Genomic DNA, 22,041 nt, shown 5'->3' on the forward strand with positions numbered 1-22,041 from the left:
TATGCCTGGAAAAAGTGGAACATCTGTATTTCAAATAGAAGCAGTTCTTCACATCAGTCTTCATGTCCTGAGCAGCCTAGAAAGAATTCTTTCCATTTCCTAAAAAAGCAAACACCTGTGCTTGAGATCAAAGATTTGGGGTGTATCTGTGCTTCCTTTGCAAATACCAAAAGTACTAGATATATAGTTAAAACTGGCCCTAGTAAAAGTGAAAGTTTTGTACTAAAAGCTCAGTTCTAACTTTCTGCTGCTCAACTTGCAATCTATTTAGATGGGTGGAAAGACTGTGACTGATTTAATTAGGAAGATTTAAAAGTGAACCATTATTTAATCATACTATCCTAGAAGAAAAAAAAGAAAATCAAAAAAAGAATGAAGTGAAGATGTTAAAAATATTCTTTAAGGTGATGTAAAAGGTTTATCACCTATACGAGGATGATTTAAATTTTTTAGCATTTTTGTTGTTTATTTTTGAATTTCTAATCAAATTCACTCCTGAAGAATTTCTTACAATAGAAGTCTAGCCATAGATCTCCAAAATAAGTTCTGATTTGCTGTTGTGTTCACACTGAATAGCTTCAAGTTTTATTAGATATTATCCAAAATAAAAAATTGTTTGAGGAGTGGAAATAATTATAAACCTTGCATTGTGTAGGACAAACCACCAGCTTCCTTTCCAGTGGATGGGAGCACACCTGAGGATGGATAGTCACCAATATCAATAAACTATTTATTGCAAGGCAAAGCATATGGGAAGCATAGGCATTTCTAAATAGTAATTTAGCTCTCTTTTCTTTAATCCACACAAGGCTAAAGAGTTTCCTTCTGTCTTACTGAGGTAGCTGATAAGGATGCAGGCTGTGAGTAGGATTGATGAAATCTTCTATATGTCTTCTCTCCCAAGAGCTGCTTCTTCTTTGTTGTAGCGAACCTGGATATAAAGAAGCCATGTGAAGTGTGATGAGGGTATTGAAAAAAGATGGTCAGACAGTTGGAATGATCAATAATGTTTATGTTTGCACACAGGTGTGCATTTCTTAATTGGAGCCTAAACATTGCAACATTTATGTGGAGATTAACTCACAGAAAAAAAGATATTCCTGTACAGATCTGGAAGTTCAACTCTTAAATGTCACATTATCACCACGTCTCCATTTCCTCAAATGCAGAATTAGGAGTGTCTGAATCCAAAAACTGAAAACCATCTAGAAGGACTATAAAATTGATGTTATTACTGGTATCTGCCCAGAGAAAGCCATTGTAGTTTCACTTTTCAATGGCATATTTCAATTCTTACTCAGACCTGTTTTTATAGGAAAGGAAAAAAATAGTTAAAGAAGTACCAACTGTATAGGTTTATATATATATACAAATATATATACAAAAGGATATATATGCAAAAGGATAAAGATGATGTTGCACATATTAATTTCCTAAATTGAAAACAAAGCTGTCTGTTGCAGTTTTACTGAGAGAAATTAATTGAAGTAAATGAATCCACAGTTGTCTGAAAGAGGCCATTTTTCATCTCAGTTAGCATTCCCTGCCTATGATGCAAGAGGGAATACAGTTTGATTCCCAGACAGAATAAAAAATCTTTAGGGATCAAGTTAGTAATCTCTTTTCTGCAGAGTTAAGGATGTTCTGCTCTGTTGACAAAGATTCAAAGAAAATCTCAGGACTGGTGATACCCATACAACTTTGTTCTAAGTTTGCTACATATCCTTTTACCGTGTTTCTCCTCTCCTTTGAAGTCTCAGTCTTGTCTTTTGCTTTCAATTTTGCAGCCTTTAGTAGAAAAAGCTCCCCAGACTTGGTGGATAAGCAATACCGTTATTCACTATAGATGTTAGCACTGGTTTTCATAATATTTAATGATAGAAATCTTGGTAATTATCCTGATTTCTCTCTCCTCTTCCCTACCAGTCCTTGAGCTATACTTTGTGAAATGTGAAAATCGTGTGAAAGTGTGCTGATATGATCTTTCCTGTGCTAGCTAAGTCAATCTAACTCATATATGTTATTCAGAAACAGGGGTGTACGCTAAGGTTTCACTCTTGTACCTTTGAATGGTTGTCAAGTCACACAGCTGGAATACCCAATTTGTACATAACAAAGAGGTAGTTGCAGTAGGAAATACAGAAAATAATGGGCCAATGGTCTTCAAGAAAAGTAAACCTGAATCTGCCCTTCTTGAAATAAAGTTTTGCAATTATTTAAGAAAAACATAGTTGAGGTTGTGTGTGAATTGCTTGGAGCTGTAACAGTACAGTATGGGTAACTGGCAATTTTTCCTCCTTCCTCACAGCATTCTGATAATTTCTGTATCTGGTTTTGATTTTTTGCTCCTTTTTTAATGCAGTGAGAGCGTTGCATTTCAGTCAATTCCAAGAGTATGTATTTTGTTTCCTTCTAATGGTCTCTCATATCTTTCCAATGCACAGTAGCTATATGATATCTCTTAATTGCTCGAGGTCATAGGCACACAATCCCAAGGCAGACAGGCAGAGCTTCCCATTAAAAATCTGAATTGCACACATCCACATGAAACAGCCTGGAAAAGGCAGATCTCATTGCTAAGAATCATCAGAGCTGTCCTCTACCTCTTCTTTGTTCTCTTAAGACTTTTATATGTTGATAATGCAGAGATGCTGAAAAAAACCAGGAAGAGATCAAATAGTCACAATTCACCACTGCTTTCAAACTTCCATATTCTGCAGATGTAAAAATGGGTTTAACTCCTGTTTTACATATGAGGTTATGTTTAATCTTCAGTGAAATGAATAAGAGGCTTCATATTAGTTTCAATACACATTGGATCAGATTATCAGATATTTGACACATGACATTTAAAATGGCATATATGTGATTGCATGCCTGAATAAAATTATGATAATTATCATACATTCTGCCAGAAACACCAGGAAAAACTGAAAAAAATGAAAGTAGCAGACATACTTTTGTAATGCACATACAATTTTAAATGCTACAAATTACAACAACCTTGAAGGTTTTGCTTTTGGAGATAATTAATATGTTCAGGGGATGCTAAACTTGAAAAGCAGCAAATATTTTGGGGTAAATAATTAGCATGTGTGTATCACATGTACCACAATATTGTCTTAAACAACAAGAATATCTCAAAACAGTAAATAAGTAACTTTTAGAGGAGATTAAATGTTCTAAATATTGGAATTTTGGGTAACATACAGTGATGCTCTGCTTATTTTGCACATGTCTTATGGGGAGCTCAAGGTCTTATAAGGAGAATAAAATTTTGAATCATAAGTTATCACCACTAGAAAGATGTATTTATTCCTTTGGTATTTAAAACATCAAAGATTTCCTTTTGCAGTGACATACTATAATGATGTCAAGATCCTAAAAAAAGACCAGGATATTAATGAGGCAGAAGGCTGGTTCAATGGCTGAACTGTTGATAAAATGTCATTCTCACAAAGCAAGTAATTTTTCTTAAGATATTAGGAAGCACTAATGCCTCAGGTGTTTGCTGATGTAGACATAACTCTAAAAATATCTGGAACACTACAAGTCTTTTATTGCTAATCTGTGAAACTAGAGAAGTGACCAGCTCATTAATTACTCTAATTCACTGACTGCACTCAAGAACTATCACAGGGTTTTAGATTTAAAAATATTTTGAATAAATGCAACTTGATATATTAAAAGCCTTTAAAATGAACAATCCTGTAAAAAAAAAAAACAAAAACAAAAAAAAAAAACCAACCAAACAAAAAACAAACAAACAAAAAAGATATTATAGACAGTCTGCTCACTTTGATGGACACAGTACTGTATGTAATGAGACTTTACAAATATCCAGCAGTGTCTAAAGGGGTTCACTTTAAGAAGTAGCCCAGTGTTGAAGAAAGTTGGCAAATTAATGAAGCCTGAACTCAGTCACAATGATTTGTAGTTTGATCTCTACTAATATTTGCAAAGGCAAGGAATCCCTAGAGAAATAGCTGAAGGAGGAAATGGGAATAGGTGATTTAGAAGCAGGTTTGGTCTGAGGTAGACATACATAGGAAGATTAATTTGAGGGAGAGGAGAGGCTTGATAGATGTTCTTTTGGAATTTCCAGTGTTTTCCTCATTTGTGCCTGCTGGGAATACTACAGGGCAGGGTCTTTTCTTCCACAGGGAAGCTCTTCCAGGCCCACCAGACCCTGATCAAGCATCATTTCTGTAACTTCTGTGTTTTCCTCTTGCACTGAGCAAGGATTGCAGGGTTTCAGACACCAGCACCATGCCCAGCACCACCCTGCACAAGAGATGAAAATGCAGGTGTCTGTGCAATCACTCTCAGCAAAAAAGGATCCCCAGCAGCTAAGAAGTATTTGGGTGACACTGTTAAAAAAAATAAGCCTATCATGTGTTTTGTCAGTTCTTGACCTAGTTTCAAGTCTAAAACAAATGCTTGTTTTGGGCTGGTGGGCAGAAAGAGGAAGTTATTCAAGTGTTTTTAAACCTAAAAGAAGAACAAATCTAGTTCAATTAAAAAAAAATCATCTGGGATGTGAAGAAAAAAAAAAAAGACTTCAATGTAATTTAAACTTTATTTGCCTTAGAAGAGATGAAAATCCCTGTTCCACTGCAGACAGGTGGGATGTTCTTCTCCATTGTCATTTATCTCAAGTGCCAAAGAGCAGGATCACTGAGAGGTAAATAGGTCTATTGGAAGAAAAAGAATATAAATGCTGAGAAATTACATAAAGAACCAGACAATTTTGTTAAAAAGTAATATGCAAGTGCTGCTTCATTCTTGAAAAATTTCATTCATTTGCAAAGTATCACAAATTCTTCAGTCCTCATTTGGGATTTATGAATTACCCCAATTCCCTCATTTATGAATTTATTATAACACTGAGTCTTTCAAAACTTTTACAATACATTTCTTGATCGGTTTGGAATGCTACAAAGCTTAGTCTTAATAATTAATTTGTGGTGTAGTAATGCATTTTTAAGAACACTTGCAACACCTCTTTAGTGTATTTTACTCCATGTAAAATACATGTACGTTTGTCCCACCTTTTACTTTATCAGGGTTTCAACTCCTTTTGACTGGATCAGGTGATCCTGCATTTTGCCTGGCTGGATTTTCTCTTCCTCTTGTATTGTACTGCACCCATAGGCATGACCACCAAGTGGAGGTAACTAGGATATGCATGATCTATGCCTTGTAAATCTTTTACTTCTGTGCAGAGTTGGGTTTTAATTTGGGTATGATTTTGAGCTGCAAGCACAGTGTGAATTCAACCCTACTTAAAAAGTGTGATTTGGAGTCAAATATTTATCCTTTACAATGTACTGAATAAATAAGGTTTTGTTATACTGAATAAAAAGAATGGACGAAAAAATTACCTTAACTGAAAAATTGTAGCACAGCATATCTACAACATTTCTCTCTTTTAATTTTATCAGAGGCCTGAAGCTTCAATGTTACTAAGATTAGTCTGGAATTGAGTGTTAAGGATCTTCAATTAGAAAATTGTAATTAATTGTAATTCCAAAAAGAATTAGCAGATTTTAGATTCCTTCTCTATAAATTCTTTTCCTAATGAGTCAGTGTGGTAATTTTAGGAAGGATATATCATAATCTTCATGTATATCATAATATAGAGACACTTTTAACTGCAGCTCTGAAACTAGTTAGTTATAGAGCTATCTACAACCTTCCTGTACTCTTTAATGTGTTTAAAGGGAAAGAGATTATAAATTCATGAGTCTAAGCTTCGTGTTATTTTTTACTGGAAGTTTTTTGAAGATAACTTTCCAATATACCTGGTAAACAAGTAAGCATTTTCATATTTTCTGAGATTGCCAAATGCTTGCCCCTAACTTCCAAAGACATATTCTATTCCCCAGTAAATTTATGTGCATCTGGATAAAAACTGTTTCCTAGCTGTATATGCATTGTCCATATGGCTAAAAAGCTGTTTAATGTCTGGAAGATTATCCAGAGCAGCAGTGCAGTTAAGCTTTATGTTCAATGAAGTGTCATTATTTTTTCAGGACAGTAAAAATCAAGGAATATTAAATGGAAACAGATAAAAAGGTGTTATTACAACAGCCCCTTAATTAGCCAGTTTGATTTCCCTTTTGATCTTTTCAATTAGCCAATAAACTGTCTTTTAAGTTATGTTATTGGGCAAGTACATAATGGAAAATGAGTTATTTGAAAGGGTTTTAACAAACTCTCATCCATTTTTACAAATGTAAATGTGCTGTAACCCTTAGCCAACTGACTAAGTAGCCATCTGCTGTATAGATGATCACTCTGATTATGAGCAAAGACAGCAGGTCTCTACTGTAGGCTTTATTTTATTTATAAGGCTATATACATTGGCTTCCATTCTAATTAGATTTTCACAGCTATAGTAATGTAGGAGGTACTTTAATAAATGCTCAACTGTATCTATGACTCTGCCAACTTGGCTTAATATAATGAGATGTCCTTTACAGAAGTGTTCCAGAAGGGATTGTAAAGGGATTGTTTACCACTTGGTCTTGCAAGGAGTTAACCAGGATTCTGTATCAGCAGAGGTTTGTGGATGAAAATCACAGGCTGAATTTCAACTTGAATTGCACTATAAAAGTCACATAAAACAAACCTGTACATGGCTTTACATATTAATCATCCTTGCACAGAACTTATTTTCTCAGTATACAGCATCTCATATTAATTGCAATAGGAACCTAAAAAAAAAATTAATGTACAACTAATAGCTGCAGGACTGTTTCAACCCTTTTGTTGCTCTGGAGGTATGTGATTCAAGTCTCCAAAAATCACTGCAAGACATAGTTGCAGGGAGAGCAGTTTTGATGAATACACACTGAAATTGTAATGATAGTTCTGTGTCAAAGCCAATAAGCTGAGACTTCTTGTTTCTGTTTAGCTGGCTTTCATGCTGGAAATTCTGATTCTTAATGAGAACAATTCATCCATTAACTGGAGTAATTATACAGTTTTGAGACCCTCTATCAAAGAGATTAATTATTAGAGACACTATCAAGAGGCTGAGGACCTACATGCCAGTTTCATTAGATGGAAAATTTTCCAGAATGTTTGTTATTCCATTGCAAACCATGCTTATAATTTTTGCTCAAAGTCATTGAAAATTTCAGTGAGGGCAACATTGTGCTTCTGAGTGGGAAGAAGAAAATGCACATAAAAATGGGTAACTGACCTGGCAGAGCAAAACATCCAAAAGAAAAAATGTGCTGTAGTTATTAGCTTTTTATGTCCTATTTGTTTTAGTAAGTAAAGATGAAATTTCCTAGTGTGCTAAAGGAAGGCAGCTTCACTTTCACAATGAGATTTTCTTGAGTGAATACTTTATAATAACTCACCACAAAGATATTATTGACAATAATAAATCACATTCATATAATTAAATGTGTTAATTTCCCTCTAATTACAAAGGGAAAAAAGGTCAAAGGAAAATATGTGCAAGCCTGGCAATAACAGGTAGATAGTAAACACAATCAAATCTGTAGTTTGAATAATACTAGTCAAGTTGAACATGTCCAGGTATTAGATAATAGCTTTAATTTGCATTAAAATAGGCTTAAAACTGCATTACAGAACTACTACATGATAATGTCATGTAGATTGTGAAACAGGGAATAAAAAGGGTTAGGACATTTACAACTTATTTATAACTAGCTCAATGGCAGCATCTTTAGCTTGCCAAGAGGGAAGCAACACCACACACATGTGATACAGGATGATAGAGTGCAATCATAGCTAAGACAAAATGTAAGCCTCTTACGGTAACAAATACCTGATTGGTTTAGCACTGCTGCCAAAAATAAAGACAGTGTGGGCTGCTGGGTAATCTGGATGTGCAAGCAATGAAAAAAGAAATGAAAATCATGGCTTAACTGTTCAAACTTGTGCCAGATTATTAAATTTAAAAAAAAAAAATTATATTGATTCAGCTAATTTCTCCCATCACTTTTCATTGTCGTGGCATTCAAAACTATAATTTTGTGATAATCTTCCCAATCAAATTACTTCTTTGCCTAATTATGCCTTTTCCACTGTCAGTGTGGCAGCCTCTCTCGAGGGTGATGCATTATGTTGGAGACACATGAAGAGGGAGAGCCTGCTGCACTCCTCATGGGGTGACAGATTTGGTGCAGCCCTGGCAGCATGCAGGGTGCAGTCCATGCCTCAGAATCTCACAAGCTGCTCAAAGGCAACCCCTTCATTCCACTGCTCTATTAGTTTGATGGGCAGGCTGAGGCTGGGGAAGGAATGAGAAGGGGAAGTAACAGCAGTCCTTTATGCTCAAAGAGCTTTCCAGGAGGGAATATTTCCCTAGAGATATTCTTTTTTTACATTCCTTAGTTTAATTGTTCCTGTAAGACACCAGCAGACAGTTTCTACTTACAGAGAACATCTCTGTCCTCTCCTGCTTCCCTCCCTACATCTGTGTCCCCTCTCTAACTCAGATACCTCTTCAGCTACAAGTGCTACCCTGCATTGCAATGAGGCAATTGAAAGTAACATCTGATATTTAGCTGCTTTCTGGGAATAGGCAGAAAATTAAAAGGGTAAGTGAGTGAGTGTGTTTCAAAGAACAAAAGAGGAAAACAGCATTTTCCAAATCCCAGTGCAATTGCTTACACTATTTCCACTGAATGGGGTTGGGGTGGGGTGGAGGGTGGCCTATGTGTGTTTGTGTGTGTAATTGCATCAGGACTATTAAGTGCTTATGATTCAAATTTTATGTTTACTGATGTGTCTCTAAACCTAGAATAATAACTCCACCTCCAACACCAAACTCAAAAACTCCTTGGAAGGACAGACTCAAATGTGGGCAGCATGCTCTCATCTTTCAGAGACAAGAAATATCATAATAAACAGATTTCAGCTGTGAATTTTTAGGGTGACAAAGTCAGAGATTTTGTAAAACCATTAGAAAACCCTGTGTGTACTCCATAAGCAGCCAGAACCATTGTGCTGCAGGCTTGTTCCTTAGAAGTGGTAAAAACAGGATTTTATTTGCAGTTTGTGGGAGTTGCAAGCATTTAGACCTTCTGAAAACTGGCCCTGGAGTTTTATTCTTAGGAAGTAACAGGAAAACTGAGGGAAAAATAAAGTCTTCATATAACAGAAACACAGTTGGTTTTTTTTTTTTGTTTGTTTGTTTGTTTGTTTGTTTGTTTTTCCAGAATAGAATGTGTTAATAATTTCTATAGTACTTTGTAATTATCTATGGAAATCTAACACATGAATCAAACATTCAAGCCAGTGTGTTCAGTTACTTTATAAAAACTCTCCACAATAGCTGTCTTTAAAGTGAAGTTATCAATGCACTAATAGAGAGCTGGCTGAAAACCACTGAAGGATTTGGCACTTGATTATCCAACTACCCTTTGCAAATGACAGCCTGAGACATGAAGGACAGCCTTAAGAGGCTCTGAGGAATGACAGTAAAATTCCCCATTGAAATTATTTTATGAATTGCTGAAATTATGCAAATTCTAAAGGAAAGGAAAGCTATGGACTCTCTACAATAAAATATTTTCAGTGAGAACCCCAGTGACTTTTTCTTGCCCTTTTAGGGTGTTTAATGCTAGATTCTTGCCCAAAGTAAATTGGTTTGTATCAAAAACCAGTGAAGATTCATGGGGTTGCAACATTAGTACAATATAGAGTCAAAATATTTTTATATACTGAAAATTATGTTAGAAACAACTACTGTAAGCTTTAAATTACTATTCTTACTGACTCTTTTCCCTTAGTGCAGAAAATGTCCCAGGTGTCAGGTAGTGAGAGGATACATCTGAGCAGACCTCACAACTTCAGCTGTAGAACATGTTTGAGTTTTACAACCACACTGGATGAGTGCACGAAGGAACACTCAATTTTCTAACATGACTGAGATGGGCATGAATGTGTAAACTGGTTGGGATTTCCTGTCTTCATGTAAATTTCTCTGCTTGTCTTCTCTTTTAACGAGAAAAAGAAAGAAAAGAATAGGACATGAATGTTACAGGACAATTTTTAACCAAATTTAAATTTGATGTATAGCAATGTCCAAGACAAGAAAATAGCTCTCTGTCCATTCTGGTGAATTCAAAGCCATTTTGGAGATCACTGATTATTTCCCTTGATTTATGACATACATGTTGCTCAATTTTGATGTTTTGTATAGCAGAAAATACCATACACTGTATAAAAATAAATATAAATTAAAAAACAACCCAATATTTTCCTCTTTTTAGCATGTGTGTCAGTAACTGATCAGGTAAGTCTGTGGGCAGATTTTTGTCTTATGACAAACTTTAATTCACTTAGAATCTAGACATTGTTTCTGAGGCTTCTTAGCTACCAAAAAAATCACTTCTTCTGAAATGAATGTGCCTTCCTCGATGTACATGTAGTCCTTGGCAAACACCCTGGATAGATTCTGGGAAAATGTGATTGCACTTCACAAAGTCAAATATGCATATAAAGGGTATTAATAACTACATATTTGGGAACATTCTGAAAAATATATTGGTTTAAGCATATTCTCAATTCTGAGATAATGTTAAAAACATAATTTTGAACCCATTCATGGTTTATATAAAGAAGAAAACTATTTCATGATAATAGAAAATGTGATACTTCTCAGCTACTGGCTTTTATGAGTCACTACTGAGAAAACAGATGATGATCTCTATCTCCAAGGTGCAGAGATTTGTCCACAAGAAAGGGAACTCATTTACATATTTATCTGTAGAACAGAAAAATAGCAGTGTCTAACCACTCGGTGATCAGTGCACTTAAATGAAATATTTGCACATTTAAATAACAAGGATTTTTATTTTTGCTTCCTTATCTCAGTTTGACAATAAGTATATCTGAACTGTAACATTTCAATTATAATGGTGACATCTCATGGTTTCCTTATTTTGTCCTAGAATGTCATGCAATAAAAGACTTGATAGGTCATTCTCCCAGCCATGCAGAACAGAGATGATTCTCAGTAATACATACACTGATTAAGTAAAAGGAATGTGAAAAAGTTGTCACAAAAACAATCTGTGATTGAATCTCTCAGCTCTGCATTTTCTCTTTAGTTTCATGTCACTTTTTTCTTGTTACAAATAATTTTGCTTGCCAAACACATCAAGCATAAGCATCTTAAGGCAGCTTAATAATGGAACGGAAGCCTCGCTTTCTGTAAAGATAGTCCAGTGAAAAGGAAACTAAAATTTGCAGAAATGGTAGGCTTGACCCTCACCTTGGTCTCATGTAGGTCATTAGAGTTTCATTAAGCAGCATCAGTAATCTTTCTACTGTCCTTCCAGTGTTGTGGGAATTAAGTTCCCAAATCAGCAATTTCTTTTGGACAGCATTATCAAGCTTTTCTCATCTATGTCACAATTTATATAGTCTCTTTAGGGTTATCAGTTAATGGAAAGTGGCTGGCACAGTGATGCATCAGAAGTAACAAGACTAATAGTCATTACTTCACATCTTTTTGTTTAAAGCACTTTTACATTTTGGCACAGCAGTCAGGTGATTTTCGAGCGAAGATGTGATGGATTGGTGGAAGTTCTACCTGATGTAGCATATATAATCTACATTTTTCTCTATAAACATAAATTAACATTAAAAAGCTGAAGGTTTGCATTTTCCTTTTCATATAAGTATTTCATTTTGGATAATGTATAGCCTTGCATTACCTTACTGTTACACAAATAAATGATAAGCCACAAGTAATGAGCTTCAATTATTTAAGCTTTTGTAAAACCCTTACCAAAGTATTTCCACATGATTCATACTGTATGAAATTGTCTCAGTAGTTGCTCATCTGTTACTGATAAGGGAGGCACAAAATAAATCACAGCAATATGATTTGGGTAAAATTTTCTAATGCATCTAAATGGTAGAAGATCTAATTTTGGGGACTTGGAACTAAGCAGCTATGCAGTCAAACATTGACTAGAATGTAAATGCAGATTCCAGTAAGATTTAAGACTTTATTTTCTTACAAGCATCTGAAAATTCTATGATCCTTTTTCTGCAATTTTTAAACATCTAAATATTTTCATAAGTCTTGGACTGTAGAAGTCAAAGTGAAAAGAAACATGAAGATCTGCAGTATTGAAGAGTATAGAGTTTGATCCAAGTGGAATTGAGGGACCAAGATTTATAATTAAAATATTACAGATATCTAAAACTCCAAAAATATCAGGGCCAGTATTTCCCCAAGTTCCTAATGTTCCAAATGCACAGATGATCCCAATTTAATACTGAGCTGTTAAGGTCTTATCTTTTTCTTATGCAGTATTATTTCTTTATCTGCATGGTATCAAAGATCCTAAAATATAAATCCATTCATTCCCTTGGGTTTAGTTCAGGCTGCACCTCCTCTGGTTGTTTACAGTCTCCTTCCACAGATCCTGATTACAAGAGTATGTTTTGTTTATTTATAAGCTTTCAAAAGCTACTCATCGTTATTTTTCTCATCTCATTTTGGCATTAATGAGTGCTGTTTTAATACACTTTGGAAAGGGAGTAGAAAAATATTCTCCTAGTTCTGAAGATGAAATGAGGTACTGAGAGGTGGAAGGATTTGCTCTAGTCACACAGCCAGGCACCACATGAAGAGATTATAAGCCAGATGTTTCCATGGCCCTCACCAAAGCAATATCTGAGCACCTGACCACTTCCAGTGCACTTGCCCTTCAAAACAGCCCCATGACATAAGGAATTACTACATAATCACAGTAAAAATGAAGAATTGCATTACAGGAAAACTAACGGTGCAGTACTAAAGGTACTTAGATGTTTATTATCTTGAAATTTTCCAAAAAACAATGTAGGAAGGAAATTGCTGGAGCAGGGAATTAAACCTGCCTCCTAAGCCTTGAGCTAAAGCTGAAACTGCTGAAAACACTTCCTCTTTCTCCCTGGAAAACTCCTGCTACTCCACACCACACAATCTGGGTCATATCCCAGCTAAGCTTGTTTCTTTTCTCTCCTGGCATGCTGCTCAGACACGTGTGCACAGACTGTTAGCTAAGGAAACTGATTCATTGGGATCATCTGCAGAGGCTGATTCTCACACAGGGAATGCCATTAACAGGTTGGCCATTGGTTGTCTAGGTGGTCATGGGGATTCCTGTAACAGACATTCTGTGACACCTTCTTCACCTGCATCAGCTGAGACTCCCTGAAATGCTGGGCTGTGCATTACTGTAATTCAACTAACCACATTCAGCATGGCTACCTCAAGCCATGCACAAAACTTACCTTATGGAAACATTATGTTGTGACTATATAACCAGCATCTACAAAACTGCATCTGAGCATAGCATAGAACTGCAAATAGGCTTCTCCATCAGGGAGTTTCTGCCAGTCAGCTGATGCTGATGTCTGTATGAGGCCAGGACAGCCTAGCTGGTGTCCTTATTCTATCCATAACAAATATTGCCTGGGCAGAAATAGGCTGGGGAGCACCTGTTCCTGCCTAGCAAACAATGTGTGTAAGTGTGTGTGTGTGTGTGTGTGTGGCTTTTACACCCAGCTGCATTATTGTTAAAAGTAGGTTACAGCATTTAAATCCAGTGTGCACCAGCATATATTTTTTTACCTTTTTTTTTCCTCTAAAAATATTTACATTCATATTCCTGGTTTTGCAGGGCTTCCTGTCAGCTATTTCTTTACTCCAGTAAAAGGACTGCTCAGAAAGTCCTTTCTGGGAAGCACTATCTCTGCAGTGCCCAGGTTTTCAGTGGCACCCCTGAGAGCAGCAGCACCTGTTCTTTTGGCAAAAGGGATATATGAAAGAATGAGCAGAAAGAAAGCATTGTTTTCTACTTATTTTCCCCTCCTGTTATTGTTTCCAGATGAGCCAAATAAACAGAAAAGATTCTTGAATAACTGAGTGACTTGTACGTGTCTTTGCATATGTCTTAACGTATATTGCTGGGGAGAGGAACCAAGTTTTGTGCCAGGGTTTTACAACACAGGCTTTTGTTGTTCTTGTTTTTCTGTTCAGCATATTTGATTAGGAAAAAAAGTGCTGAATTGAGCTCATTGCTTGTCAGACCTCAGAAACTGCTCTGTTTTCCTGAACTAGAAACTGAGTAAGAACTTCAGAACTGGGCCTAATGGTTCTGTAATTATAATGTCATATTATCACTATGTTCTTTAAAATGTCAACATGAGGAGAAAAAAGGCTAAAGGCTATTATTTTCTCATTATTGCAGTGTTCCTTTGAATACTGTAAGAAACATCAAACACATACTTAGAAACAAAGGCAGACCAAGAAAATGAGATCATGCTGAGGCCTTTGTTGCTCTGGCTGGATTGTTTTTGATGTCTGCACTAGCTCAGTAACTGGTTTTATCTTTATCTGGGACCACAACGCAGCCTGCAGCATCAACACACCCGGCCAGCCAGCCAAAAACCGTGGCTGAGGTTCTGACCTCTTCAGATGTCCTCACAGCTAGTAAGTAGCTAAGTGAGAACGCTTTTTTGTCTTTTTCTCTCTGGAAGACACTTCTCATACAAAGCAAAACACTAGAAGTGTTATGTTTATGCAAAATTCAACCACAATTCCATTTGAATTTTCTTCTTCAGAAACTGCAATGTGGAAAGCACCTGTGTGTGTGAGGAAGCACTTCTTGTTCAGCTGCATTTCCCAAACCTCAGGCATGCTTGCCTCACTGCTCTGCACTACAGATTGGCCTTTGTAAACAAAATACAAAGACTTTCAAAAGCATTTTAGTAAACTTTCAGTGTTCTCTTTTAGTGTAGAATATAGGTGTCCAGTAGTGTCATATTCCCTGAGAAGTACCTGAATTGAAGCAGAAGGACTAATATATAGTATTTTCAATGCCAACTGATGTGCACACTGGTTAACCTATTTCCTCTGGTTGCTGCGCTCCTGGTGAATAGCTGTCACTTATTTTCTATGGCTTTCAAGGGTATCATCTGTCAGCAATTTGGTCTCTCCAATGGTTTTTAGGTAGGAGAACATCTGTCTTTGATTCAGTAGGATCCCACTTTGAGCCCTGCATCCTTCAACATTTGTAAATCCATTCCCAGTAACATTAGGCCTCCAGGGCTCTCACTTTGCTAACTCATAAGGTCCACTTTAGAGTCTTGTAAAGTATGGGTTTAGACAAAATAGTCTGGCCAGAGCTAAAATTAGTCACTGGATGTTATATGATGCCTTGAGTGCTGTAGACCTAGAGATAACAAAAGTAAAACTTGGTATGCTTGATTTCAGCATGAGAACTGAGAAAATGCATTCTAAACCTTGAGGAAAGGAGACTTGTCCAATTTCATAAGGAAACACTTCTCATGTGTTTAATTCTCAGGTAACATCTTGCAAGTTTAAAATGACTTCGTGTTCAAAACTGCTCAAATGTTCAAATGTTTTATTTAAAATCTAAAATGTCATAATTAAAATACAAGTATCCTTTTCCAACTTTATTAATAATAATCACCCTAGCAGATAGCCAAAAAAATCTGTAGTGTTGTGTTCCAGTGACTGCAGCTGACCTGCATGTGAGAATGATGCACAAGTAATAAGAAATTTCCTTTGAAGCTTTTTATAATCTGCCATTGTTTATGACATAGGTGAGATTTCTTAGACCTTTCTCTAATTGGATCAAATACTTCCCTGAATAAAGCAAGAAATTGAAATACATAAAGCAATTTTCTTCCAGCACCATGCATTTTTAAATACATCCAGACTTTTTTGTAAATGCTTGTATTCTCCAAATTTAAAATTATTCTAATTTATTTCCAGGAATCATTCCTTGACAATGGAGGGTTTTTTTTTCTCTGCTCTTGTTGCTTGCTGATGAACTGTAGATATTCATTAGTCCTGGATGTGTCTAAGCATTGTTGTTCAATATGGAGAAACTCTACCTTGAATAGAAATGAGTGAGTATTTGAGGGGAAGAGGAAATAGTGGAAGCTGTTCTGCATCCAGACTGGTGACTTTGGATGTCTGCAGAGACTGGGATGTAGTGCAAGTGACTGGGGCTTCACTTTGGAGTAGCAGTTAAGGTACAAAGCTGAGAGAGTAATAAACTTGCCCTCTTTCTCTGTGTTTATCCTTTCCATGCACTTCTTGTCTCCTGCTCCAAGGTAAACTTGAAGCAACTATATCAAAAGAAATATTTTTGACCAGAATGGCAGAACTGAGGTCAGGAGTTCAGCATCCATTCCTAATGCAGGAGCCCTACATCCTTCTTCCTTCATTCTGATCAGGAATTCCAATGCCAGTTTTCATCCAAAAGTGCTTTTCTACCTGAAAATTATAATTAAAGGAAACAGAAAGGAAGGGGGGAGAAACAAAGAGGGAAGGACCTACTTCTGCATTCTTTTTAACAAACACTATTCCTTCTGACAGGATTCAGAATTATAAATAAAACTTTCACAGAGAACATGGAGGGTTTTTTTCCCCTTTGTCTCTCACTTTCTTGAGAACCAGCCATAGCAATTCTACAGGATCACTCTAATACCCCCGGCCACCTGTGGAACCTGTGTCTGATTCCTCTGGGTGATGATAATGGAAATGGAAACTTAGAGGGGGCAGTATGGAACCTTTCCATCAAGTTTCAGAATAATTTTAGTTACTGTGTTACTCTTTCGTTCACTCCGGGGATATTTGCTATATTTGAAGCATAAGATGTAGCCTGAGCTCAATCAAAATAACTGGGTATGCACCTTTCCACAGGGTTCCTTTGTGCAAAGAGATATTTGATGAAAATGTTGTTTGCACACAAATGCAGTGCAGGATGGTTTGCAGATGCACACAGAGCTTATCACAAATATCAGTGTCTCTTTGTATGAAATTAATCTGATTGCAAAGTTCAGGAATAGGTCTGGTAGAAGCAGCTTCTCTATTCTGAATTTATGGATTAAGAACAATGGGATGTTTGGCTCAGTTGTTTAGAGCATGGTGCTAGTAATGCCAGGCTTGTGAGTTTGATCTCTGTGTGCATCACCCACCTCACAACTGGACTTAATGATCCTTGTGGGTCCCTCCCAACTCAGGATATTCTGGGATTCTATGTAAAAGGCTGGGCTGGATGAAGCTTAGTGATTACAAAAATCTAGCTATTATATAATATATACATTCTATAGTGTGTCTAGGTATATAAATATTTTATGTTATGATTGAATGTATATTTTAATCACACAGCAACAATATATAATTGGGGATACAAGTACTAACACTGCTAAGAGACAATCTCTTTTAACACTATCCAGCATGTTGTAGGAGTTTCCTGTACAACAATGGGCAAGCTTTTGAAATAGCTATAATTGCAGGACATTTTATGGACAGAAGGAAGCCCCAAAGTGTGGAAATGTATTGTTGTCATTAAACAAAGAGTAGAAATTATTTTTCTTATCTCTTCCAGAGGAATTATTTTCTGGGTTGGGCAGTCAATACAAGGTGAAGCTGAGTATTCCAAACTGTGTTGCTGGAAAGGCAGAATGATTAATATTTTTCCTCCCTGGTTTGATGCCTCTGCTTTTGATTAGACCTTTTCTTCTACATAGGAAGGGTTCTTGCTGCCTATTTGTTGAGTGAGCCTCAGCAATGAGGCACCAGAGCTGGCTGTACACTGATAACTTAACTATGCTGTGGGCTAATTCCTGCTCTAGATGTACTTTCAAACACCACAGACCATTTATCTCCTCCATGGCTGTTCTAGATTTCTTCTGCTAGGGAGTAGTCTCAGTGTTACTGCCTTGAGAAAATCATGCCAGAGACAAATATAAAGGTGTTTCTGAAATAGAGATGTATTTCAAAGTCTGGCAAAATTCTGCATTGTCCTTTTGTCCATCCCAGTAGATCATCTAATCTCTATTATGAAAAAAAGTAAATTGCATGTCTTAAAGATCCATTCTCCCAGTTTTATGGAGAGATGAGGATGAAAGATTTATTGTTTTTTATGGTTTAATGCCAAGATAAAGAGACAGCTTTTTCACTTCCTTCTTCTCCCACAACTCCTCTCACCCATCTGATGTGTCTGCAGTGCAAAATCCCAATTGTTTTAACCTTGTTTAATAAGACACTTCTGATAACAGTGCTAAACGCTGGGAAATGTTTCCCTTGGAAGTGTAATTTTCTTTTTGAACAAAAATTAACATTACCAAAGACATGTTTTCTGGCTGGCTGGCAGCAATTACTCAGAAACTCCTGAGTACTAATTCATTGGAATCATTTTGGAGTGTGTTATCTGATTTATTTTTGATTGAGTGATCAGACTTAATTTCTTTGCACAGATAACGCTACTGATTCTTCCTGTTAATTTTCTTTGGTTTGAACAGGAGCATTTTTAGCATTGATGGATTTTCTTTTTGTGTTTTGAGCTGGGTTTTGGGGTTTTTTTCTATACCAATTACACCATTGAGGTTCATGGAATGCTGCAGCTAGAAGGAAGAAACAGCCTCTTTTGCTGTTTGCAGCATTCCAGGTCAGGCAGCTTTCCCCAGAGTCTAATTCTGTTCCCCTGCCAATCCATGCTGACATGAATGGAAGGATCACTTTCTGCCTCCCTTGGCTCTGTCTTTATCAGCACTGATGCTTTGAGGGCAGGAATAAAGAAGCACTATCTTAATGACATCAGGAGTGACCTTAATGGACAGGGAGATTGTCAGGAGGAGCTGCTGGTGATTAGTTTTGGACTAAGAGTAGGAGATCTCATGGGGACAGCCCATAGAATAAGCCAGAAAATAAGCCAGGGAACTGGTACTCTAGAGAAGGAAGCAAAGGGAAGGGAGGAGGGAGGGTGAAAATATTCAGTAGAGCCTTAGGGAAAACAACTTTCTTGAATGAATCAAAATGTGTTAATTTTCTTGAAACTTCAGGCTGTCTTGTAGGTACTACATGGGCAAGTTGGAGAATGAAGACAAATGTTATAGGAGATCTTGACTGATTTTGCTAGTACCAATTGATTTTGTAAGTGTTATTTTGGTTTTTACTACAGTAGAAAAAAGATCCTTTTTCCTTTCCAACCTGATACTTCCTTTACTCAGGTTCTCCAGCTCCTTTATGGCATCTTTTACACAGTACACATACAAGAATTTTTAGTTTCCCTAACTAAACCTCTTCTAAACATCTAGATGCTGTGCTGATAGCTGAAGGTGGGTTCTTTAGGTTATATGAGTGTGTGAGAATAATATCCAGTCTAGCAATAGGTCCAGCTCTCCTGGAGTTTATATTTTCACTTTTTCTTATAATAGAAGAGCTTTAGGTTGTCATCACCTTACCCAGCTTACAAACAGGTATAGACCTAATAGACCTAATCATTTTGCATCTGCTATATGATTATTAGAAATCCTGATATGATGACAAGATTTAATTTATTTTTTTTAAGTAATGCCTAAGACATCTGCATTATTCTTTTCCTATCTAAGCTGCTTTAGAGATATTGTGCTGTCACAAAGTAGATAAAGGAGCAAGGAGAAGAAGAATAGCATATCAGAACCTCCAATTTCCCTTTTAAAAAATTAAATAATTGCAGAAAAATAAAAACATGTTCTTCAGTATAAAGTTGGGTGGCTAAGGCATTTTAAAGTGTAGACTTGTATTTAGTTTTGCAGGTCTAGATCTGGCCCAGTGTGGCAGCAACTGAAGATAAGCTTTGGGCTGGCTGGTATGAGACAGATTAGTGCTGTTAGCTTTGTCCTTATGGCTGAAATGCTTTTAATCAAGAGCCATGATTACAAGTGCTCTTGTTCATCAGAGCATCTGAGAGGGCCACTGACAATTGTGAGTTGAGTATGAACTATGTTCTTCCTCTTGGAGGAAACCTCTTGGCCACAGCAGAGGAGACAAATGAGTGGGTCATTGTGAAGGGACAGCTGCATAAACTCTTGCTGTCTGTGGGTGAGGAAGAGACATAAATTTCCAAAGATCCAGCCTGGCACCTGGCCTAGCCATTCCATCCACTTGATATTAAGAGCTATGTGTGGGTTTGGAACTCAAATATCATCTCTCTACCAGAGCTGCCACTCCAGTGAAAAGCATTGTACCCTGCCTATATTGCTCACTGAAATAGTTGCAGTGGGCTGAGGGAGGGAGTAAGAATATACTTGATGATCAAATTTATTGCTAGGTCTGAAAAATCCTAGACATTTTCCCTGCTGATCTATTTGTCTAGGAATTTAGATATACTTATTTAGGGTAATGCTTTACAAAGATACAGTTTGGGAGAGCTATCACATGGTCTCTTATCTGTTCAGTCTGTCATGGGGATACAGTTTTATTCATTTGGATATTGTCCTGGTTTGAAGGACAGGTGTCTGCTAATATTGGATATATGGTCCTCTAACTGCTTTTCCCATAACCTTTGCATCTTTGCATATCACCTTAAAATGTGGCTAACAGGCTTGTGTGCAATCTAGAGAAGAGGTTACATCCTAAATTAATGCTCAGCTGAAGCATGATAGCTGTTACATCATCATGCACACTGCCATGAATGAGAAGGTTCCCTGACTGCCCTGAGACCACAAACACTTGGGCAATAGGTGAGCAAGAAAAGTTGTCACTGTGCAGTAAGGGACTTAGCATCACAGATTCTGACACTAAAAATGGCCTACTATATTTAATCTTGCCTCCTCCCCTCTAAAGGCATTGATTGCACAGAGTCTGATTCCCTTACTTGCCTGTATTTTTCCTTTTGTCAAAGCTGGATTTTCAGAAGCAGCACACCCAAGCCATAACCCCCACTGCTGTAAGTAGGTCTAGAAAATATTCCATCTCTCTGAAAACAAGATTTTACTTTTTAAGTAATAACCTTTCATCAGCAGAAAAAAAAAACCTGATCTGAAAAACAAGGTTATGTTTTTTGTTTTTTTTTTTTGCTAGATCATCTCCTTACTGCACTGACTGTTTTGAAGCTAGCTTTTATTTCACATTGAATCTGGTTCAAACAGAAAGGCATTCATTATTGTCTGGCAGCATTATAGTTGACATCTAAACCTGAAGAACCATAATTTTTCTTTGCACTCAAATAATCCACAGTTCAGAATTAAAGACCTTAGTCAGGTGGGGTTTTATTATTATTTTTCCCCTATAACATTTACTTTTGAAACAAGAACAGTTACATCTATAAGAAAATGAACATATATTTTGCACATAGTTAGTATCCTTTGGATTCATTGGATAAAATTGTAATCACAAGAAATTTTCAATTGGGTTAAGTCTTATTAATCCTTAATGGAAGCCAAATTGGTTTTGTTCTAAGCAAGTATTTGAAGGCAACAAGCAGGTACAAAAGAAATTAAATTATGACCAAATTATTCAGCTCCTTCCTTACCTTGGCTAAGATTTATCAAACTTTAATGGTTCCCTCGAGCCCAAAACCTTGTACTTATATTAATGGTTTGCACTTTAGAGCCTGAGATGCTGTCCCTCATGCTAAGCAGCTGTACACATCAGGCCATTTTCAGGATTACTCCATGGAGTAAAAGAACACAGAATGAAAAAGATGCTTTGAGAAGACTGGAACAAAACCACCTGTTTTCATTTTGTGGGTATGGTTTTTACGAAAGTGAATTTAGTGTAGGTGCTTAAGCTTGTACCAAAATGTTTTCCTTAATAACCAGTGGGCTCAGGGTCACACCATTGTTCTTCCCCCTGGCAGGGCATTGACCATCCATGTCCACACAGCTACCCATGCTATTTAAACTTGTGTAACTTCATTTCTCCTTGAAACCTTTCATGTTTGGGCAGGTTAAGCTGAAATTGGTCTGTGAGTAAAAAGCACACACATCCAAATGCAGACAGGCATGGGCATGCACAGGCACACAACATACATGTCCATGTCAGCCTGCTGAAATCAGAAAAGGATAATGGAAGAGGACAGGATGGGCAGAGAGAAGATTATAGTTGAAAAGTTCTGGGCTAACCGCAATCCTTATATTCTTTTAGTTGTCAGACAGTAGAGAGTCTAAATGTGTTTCAGTCTAGCTCACTACTAAGTTTCTGTGTTTTTACTCACTCTCTCTTTTGGGCAGGACTGACCACCTACTACA

This window comes from Oenanthe melanoleuca, chromosome 4, assembly GCF_029582105.1.
Source record: "Oenanthe melanoleuca isolate GR-GAL-2019-014 chromosome 4, OMel1.0, whole genome shotgun sequence".
Taxonomy (NCBI): domain Eukaryota; kingdom Metazoa; phylum Chordata; class Aves; order Passeriformes; family Muscicapidae; genus Oenanthe; species Oenanthe melanoleuca.